Below are 8,562 nucleotides of genomic sequence, written 5' to 3'. Positions count from 1 at the left end.
CAATAATTCATTTCCTGATTAAATAATTCATATTTGATTTAGCGACTGTGATTTATTGCAAAGCAGTGCGTTTTCCAACCAGCCACGGCCCAACCCAAGAGCTTTGCTGTGCCAGTGGTTCTATCTGTTTGTTGTTTCCATTTTCCTACGAAGCACCCCCCTACAAAAACTCATCAAAAGCATCTCCCTCACAAACACACACACACAAACACTCACATTGATGGAAATAGTGCTGTGGAGTGCAATTTTCCCTGGTTAGTGTGTGTGGGGTTGGAAAACCCCAGCCACTGAATGGTGTATTATTTTTTCGAGCTTTATTCCATTTGATCGAATCCGTTTTTCGGTTGTTGTTTGGTAAGCACTTGTTTATAGGCAATTTTGCATGATTTTTTTTTTGTTTTTTTCTCTGCGAATGAAAGTGAGGTGCAAATCTGCCTCTCTGACGTCGATGCGGGTAGAAAAAAAGGCAAAAGAAGCAGCTTTTGGCTCGTCATAAAGTGTGTAGCCGCTTTTACTATCGTTGGGCTGGTGGTAGTAAATCGTAGGACGTGACTGGCAGCACTGCAGCGTAGGCGACTCAACCTGACTGGCAACATTGTCGAGTGGGTTGACGGGCGAAAGCTTTGAATAAGGATAGCTCGAGGAAGAAGCGGCGAATTTTACGCGCCGCACGTGAGATCGGATTAAGTGCTATCCTTTCGTTTTTATTTTTACCTCGAAAGGTAAAACAGGATGCGCTGTGTAGGCCTTTTTTCGAGAGTGATGGCGAAAAAAAGGCGCTGAGTTGAGTAATGTCGTCGATTAATGGCGATTGAATAAGGATGAAGCAGGTTTGCGTGACAAAAATATTGCTGGGTTTGAAGATCGGAATGTGGAAGGCAACTCTCGTGTGTTTCCTTAAATTAAGGAAATTATTTAAAAGTTTTTTTTTTAAGTAAGTAGTAAATGATAAAAAAAACAACAAATTACACTTTGAAGCTGTAAACTTTATTCAAAGCCAAAACTAACAGCTAATGAGTTTCTCCAAAATTGTTGATGTCACTTTGAAGAAAAAAATAGTCGATTTTGAACACAAAACATCGTCGCATGAGTGATATCTTGTGACAACGAATATTTTGGTCAAAATTTAAACAACAACGACGTTTCTGTAATGTCTCATCTAAATGAGCGTGCTTTTTCGTGATGCGTTAAGCAAGTTTTTAGAAAATAATAACACAATTCAAAACATTTGAAATTTATGTTTTATTGAGATTTAACGCGAACCATACTTCTATACTTTATAGCATAAATTTTCTCCATTTTCAAAATTTTCATTTGTCAAGGAGACGACAGAGAAAACTATTGCGGCCAGTGCATGAGGAAGAAAACAGCAAACTTGATAAAATTATCGAGGTTCGATAACGGTAACGATATTTCTATCTTTATTGTCGGGACGATATCGTTATTTCTCTCTATCGTTATTTCAATAATTCTATCGGCGAAAATCTTATCGAAGATAACATACGATACCTCATTTTTTTAAAAATATTTCAAAATTGACCTACTGACCATGATAAATTTGTAAAGTTATCATTAAGAATTTTAGTATTTTTTTTTGTAAATACCAAGAAGTTTCCAGTATCTTGTCAGACTGGTCACTAATCCGGAATTACTTGGAATTTGAGCAAGCAATTCTGTAATTTACTGAGTAATTCCAGAGTAATCCTGGTAATTCCTAATAATCCCAGTAATCCTGATAATACCATGATTCTTTTTTGTGAAAACATACTTCGGAAAATAAAAAAAATAATAGAAAATAACTGTTAAAAAGTTAATTTCGATAAACCTTTTATGATTCTATTTAATGCCTATTAATTTTCATGTAAGAAACCATAGTTATAGCTAGTACAGGATCATTCGGATTTTTAGTAAGTAATTCAGTAATTCCAGAATAACTTAGCAATTCTGCAGAAATTCCTGTAATTCATGTAATTCCATAGTTACTCATTACTAATTCGTGTATTTTCCATTAATTCAAATAACTACTAGTAATTCTTTAAAGGTAAATCGTAAGAATGCATTTTGCTTTTCCTTGATGCCTTTTATGGTTGTCCACAAATTCAGTTGTCAAACGTCAAAATCAGTTGTCAAACTGATGTTGATATTTACCCTAATATTCGATGATTTCCAATTAGGGTGTCCAATTTCCCGGGTTTCGAGTTTCCCGGAAAACGGAAAAAAATATTTTTTATTCCCGGGAATTTTTTGAAAACGTCATAAAATCGTTTTCTTTATATTTATTATGTTTTTTATGCTTTAAAATCATAATATTAGCTCAATACTTTAAACATCAATCTCAACAAGGATAGCACTTTCAGATAGCTTTAAATATTTTTTTGTTTGTTCTTTGTTGTGGTTTGAATTTAAAATGCACTCAAACGTCAAAATCAGTTGTCAAACTGATGTTGATGTTTACCCAATTGTTTGATGATTTCCAAGCAGGAAGTCAAATTTTCCCAGGTTTTGAGTTTCCGGGAAAATGGGAAAAATATTTATCGGGAATATATAAAGTTTTTGAAAAAGTAAAAAAAATCTATGTTTTCTTTATATTTGCTATGTTTTTCAAGCTTTAAATTTATAGAATTAGTTCAATACTAATAATATCAATCTAAACAAGGATAGCAGTTTTTAGATAGCTTAAACAAATTTTTGTTGTTCTCTGTTGTGCTTTGAATTTTATATGCACCACATTTCTAATTCAAATTAAATAAGTATCTTATAAATATATTTTTTTAAATTTATTACTATATGACATGATTAAAACAACTTAAAAATTGGTTTAAGATGTTTAAAAAAATAACAACAAATAAAATAATACCAATTTATGTAAAATTATAGATAAGTTTGAACTTATAAATTGTATTACTAATGTAACTAACAGGCCAAATAAAGATTTTTGTTTGATTCCGGGAATTCCCGTAAAACATATAAAAATCCCGGGAATTTTGTGCCGGGAATTCCTGGGTTGGACGCACTATTGCCAAGCACGTGGTTTGTGCATTTGACAGCTGGGTCATTCCATCTGAAGCGGAACAGCATTTGAAAATTACCCTCTCCGATCCTGCTCAAATTTGGCAGGGCTGTTGATACTATCAAAACATGCAAGAATCCCGAATTTCATCCAAATCGGACCACCCCCTCCATTTTTGTACCTCCCCAAAAAATCGACTTTTTGCCGATTTTTGACCAAACCTCCTAGTTTGAAACGACGATAACTCAGGAACCACAAATCTTAGAGGGTCGGTCTTAGACTCAATTTTGAAGGAAATTGGACGTAGAATCCATTTCCGTGATCAAAATTTAGATTAATTTATTTTTTCTACCTGTATTGCGCAATTGAAAACTTTAAACGGCCGTATCTCAAAACACCCCAACTTATTTTTTTTATTTGACCTCACCATCGTGTTTCCCGGCCAATTTTACATAAGAATCACTTATCGACAGAAATGAATATGTTTTGTTCCAGAGATATCGAATTTTAAAGTTTTGTGTTTTCGAGATTACCTACATTAGCTTCATTCGCCGCATCTGCTAGAAGCACACAGGCGGGCTGATCAATAACTGCTACCTGGTCATTTATTGAAATAATATTTCATCATAAATAATCTTTATCAAATTGGGCAAAAATTAACTGTATAACACTGTAGGAAACTGGAGTTTAATCGCGAATGTTTATCTGTTAAAAACAATGAATGAAGTGAATTTCTGTGCTAACCCACAGGACAGAGCAATAACGACACACAGTAAAGGGCAGAATTGGATTCCGATGCAAAATGCAATTAATCTTGTTAGTAACACTGAACAATAAGTGCACGATACATTATTGAGTTAAAAATATGAATTAAAATGAATAAAATTTGTTGATTTGTTGTACTCTAGTGAAGGACGATCACAAGAAGTAGGAAAAAGATTTCTGTAAAGTATAAAACTGAAAAATGTAAGAAAATCACAAAGTTTGATCTGCTGCAAAGCGGCTAATTCCCCAAATTTTGTTGCGATGATTTCGACATTGTCCGAACAACAGTGTTTTTTTTCTTCTGTCATTCTTGGATTCTTGGAACACAATACGGCTGCTGTCCTCACGTATAAAGGATTTTTTTTAAATAAAATGTACCTTGACCAAAATCATCTTTTAATCAAATGGAGCTGGCTCACAATATAAAAATTGATTTAATATGATCTGTTCGAGTACGAGGATCCGGACTATCGGAGGGATCGCTGTCGATGGGTTCCAGACCTGTCGACGGAGAACATCGCAGCGATCCCACCGTACTACTACGACCTCATCATGCGCGCGGGATCGTCGGGAGCAGCTAAGAGCGATCGGCAAGACTCGCTCTATTGCCCACTTGCTGCGGTGGTGAACGGGTCACGGGAAACCCCTACTCAATTTTATATTTTATTGACCATTTTGTGTTAACTGTAAGAATAAATATGTAACTTAGAGAATAAATGTTTGGATTTCATGTAAGGCAATAAATGTGTACTGTTGTGAAATCAAAGAGTGGTCGTGTTTGATATTGTGCCAACTTGGGGCAAGAAGCCGCCCAGCGGTCACCACAACTTCACCAGGTGAGAAGGACCAGCACGGGGGAACAGCTCGACGGACCAGAGAGCTATCGAAGGCGGAACGGCTCACATCCCCACATGATCAATCTTTTAACCCATAAATGAGATTTGCCAAATTATGGTAAAGTGTCAATAATAAACTATAATAATAATAATAATAAAGCAGGTTTTGGGGTTTTTGCTGAATGGTACTATTTGCTACCGCCCATGATAAAGGCCCTAGTCATGACCTCGGAGGTTCTCTAAAACGGTTAGCAACACGAAAATAAACGGTGCATTCAAAATAACCCAATAAATATTTTTTTCACAAAAATAGATTGATCAAGGTAGGGGAACAGCATATAATTCCAGCGTTCTTCTAATGTTGCCATATCAGCGCTTTGGCATTCAATTACAGCTGATTAAAAGCGTTTTCAACTGAAATCGAGTGATAAATAGCTCAATAAGAAAGAAGTGAACAAGCAAGTTTCTATCAAAAGTTTTGCAAAATTTGTTGTTTAAATAGTGAAAATCTCGGGTGAGTTTTCAAAAAGCCGTAAGTGCCACCGTGACCTCCGACACTAATATTTGTTTTTCTCCCAATTGTAACAAAATTTCATTTTTTTCAGTTTGGGGCACTTGAGAGACGAGTTGATGAACAATCTTAAGCATTTTTGAAATTTGTTTTTTCGTAAGTAGGTCGGATACCGATGCAAAATAGGCTTTGTTTACCATTGGCAATTACGGCTTTTTGACTTAACCTGCCAAACATACGAGAATTTCCCCTATTAGCCATTTGAATAAATATTTGCCTAAAATTATAAAAAGATAAATTAAATTAACTATCTCCCAGAACACCAGGTAGCAGTTGTTGATCATCCCGCCTGTGTGCTTCTAGCAAATGCGGCGAGTGAAGCTAATGTAGGTAATCTCTAAAACACAAAACTTTAAAATTCGATATCTCTGGAACAAAACATATTCATTTCTGTCGATAAGTGATTCTTATGTAAAATTGGCCGGGAACACGATGGTGAGGTCAAATAAAAAAATAAGTTGGGGTGTTTTGAGATACGGCCGTTTAAAGTTTTCAATTGCGCAATACAGGTAGAAAAAATAAATTAATCTAAATTTTGATCACGGAAATGGATTCTACGTCCAATTTCCTTCAAAATTGAGTCTAAGACCGACCCTCTAAGATTTGTAGTTCCTGAGTTATCGTCGTTTCAAACTAGGAGGTTTGGTCAAAAATCGTCAAAAAGTCGATTTTTTGGGGAGGTACAAAAATGGAGGGGGTGGTCCGATTTGGATGAAATTCGGGATTCTTGCATGTTTTGATAGTATCAACAGCCCTGCCAAATTTGAGCAGGATCGGAGAGGGTAATTTTCAAATTTGCACTTTTTCGTGCACAGTTGAGATGGAATGGCTCAGCTGTCATTCGATCCAATTTCAAAGACTTTTCTCAATATGCTCGGCAGTAATTCTAAGTTATTTTTATAAATTAGAGCAATTCAGCGTGGTTTCTGGAAGTCCCAAGTAATTCTGGGAAATCATAGTAATTCATGACATATTGCCAGTAATCCTGTAATTCCATTTAGACTGGTCAGTACTCCTTGATGCTAGAAACCCCTTGGTAAATACATGTAAAATTTTGGTTTGTTGTGATACTCACATTGCAAGTTATGAATTTTAGAACATTTTACAAAACAAATCTTCCTTGCTATTGAACTATTTATCACTCGCTTCAGTTGAAAATCCGTATTATGAGCTGTAATTGAACGTCAAAGTGCTGCTATGGCAACATAAGAGGCAAGCTAAAATTAGATGCTGTTTCCCTAGTTAGCGTTAATTTTCCACTTAATCTTACTATGGATGCATGTGCTTTTTTCTGATTGGATTTTTTTAGAACTGATAGCATAAACCATGAACTTTTGTAAATAAAAAAACATTGATTTAAATAGTTTTCGATATTTTTCATAACTTAATCAAACAATTCAGATCCTTTTTAGATTTGCTCTAATTGCCAAATAAGAAATGACATATATGACAGCTTAAAAAGTAGAAATCCAGCTGCATGTAAAAGGCCTGGGTGTAAAATAAATATTGCATTATATTATGTAATTTTATGTAATTTTACACCCTGAAATATGTAGCCCATCAGTATGGGAAACCTAATTGACCGAAATGTCAAGCTCATATATGCGTTTATCCTTACAGCTTTTCATCGGTCTGATGGCCGAGTGGGCTAAGGCGCCAGTCCTCACTGTTGGTGCTGGGTTTGAAACCCGTCGGTTGCAACTTTTTTTTGTGTTTGCAAAAATTGTACATGCAGTGAGTAATATTAAGTGTTTATTTTGACGAAGGTGATGTGCATGCTTTTGCATGCGAATTTACCATCGGATTTTTTGCTGTGTATTCATATTGTCATGTTTGGATGTACAAAAAGAGACCTCAAAATGGAAACAGGAATTGCTGCTTAATCAGTCCAGTTACAACATGAAAGTTTATTGATAAGATGAGATTTATTAGGACATCAAATCCAATTTTTTTTTATTTTTCCGTTACTTCTAAGAATAACCCCAAATAACAAAATAAAAGACATCTTCCTGGAATCGTTCCCCAGTAATTCGGAAACTCGCTCGCAAAATTCATCGGAAAGCCAATAAACATTTTTTAAGGTCCCTTTGATCGTACATCACGTGTCAAACTGCCACGCACACACACACACACCCACATTCAACACCACCACCAATCGGCGCTCTGCTGGAGGCAGAAACAGCGCGCGGCAGGTTGGCTGCCACGTGGTTCACCGGAGCGGAAGTAAATCATCGCATTGTGAATCCCCAATTCGTTTGCCCCCTCTCGCCTCCTCCTTACCGGGGGGAGCAACCCCCACAATTCAAAGCAAGGTGAGAAGTTGTGTTCCATTCCGTAGTGTATGTGTGTGTCGCCAAGAGTGGGCAAAAAAACCGGGAAAAAGTGAAATTTATGCTCAAAAATTATAATTCAGATTTATGTTCGCAGTTAAAGGTAGTTCCCGGTGGTGGTGGCGCCAACCTGCCGAAGTGTGTTGGGCAGAGTTGGGAAAAAAGATTGCCGCGAAAATTGACAACAAAATGTTGGACTGTTCCACTTATTTGTTGGAATAAGAAGGAGGGGGTGAAGTCATTGTTGAGTGGGGTCGAGGTGAAATAATCACACATATAAAACAAATATGAGCGCGTGTTTCGATGTGATTACTGTTTTTCCTCGTTGGCTGGGCATTCGCAGCATAGTAGAGCCGGTACTTTCCCGACGACCCTGGCCAAAAGGGAAAACTTTGCTCGTAAATAACCTTACTCAAGTGAGTGAATGTGTGAGTGGTTTGTACTGCACTGGTGGCATATATTTCCAGTTCTAGGCCTCGTTCGTCACAGAGAAAGAGAAGGGGGGGGGGAGGAAAGGTGGATGTGGAAAGCTTACTTTTTTCATTTCTAACCGTTAGAGTGTGTATTTTTGGTGTTGTTTTTGTACCATTCGCAGGTGAAAACATTTATCCTTTTGGGCTCGTAAAAAGAGGCTGTCCCTTTTTGTGTCCAAATTTTAGTGGAATGCCTAGCAGAGGATTCCAGCGCAAAATACAAAAAAGCATTTATTACATTTTGAAAGAAATTTTGACCAAGTGCAACTATATTTGAAGTTTTTTAATTTTCTTAAAAATGATTTTCTGAAGATTACTTCAAAGTTTATAATGATTTACACACGATTCACTTTTAAGAAAAGAATGAATCTACTAATCGCATCCCTGCATGGAATCGCCCACACCAACAAACATGAGCAAAACCGTCGTATTTTTGCTGGCAACTGTAAAGTTTTTCCATATATCTGAAGTTTATTTGGCAAAAGTTTGCGTAGGCTGAAATGATGTAGGTGAGCCGAAATGTTTGCAAACTGCCGGTACATAAATCATTGCGCAGATTATAAAACAGATGCTGTGC

Source organism: Culex quinquefasciatus, chromosome 3 (genome assembly GCF_015732765.1).
Source record: "Culex quinquefasciatus strain JHB chromosome 3, VPISU_Cqui_1.0_pri_paternal, whole genome shotgun sequence".
Taxonomy (NCBI): Eukaryota; Metazoa; Arthropoda; class Insecta; order Diptera; family Culicidae; genus Culex; species Culex quinquefasciatus.
This window is presented reverse-complemented; position numbering follows the sequence as displayed.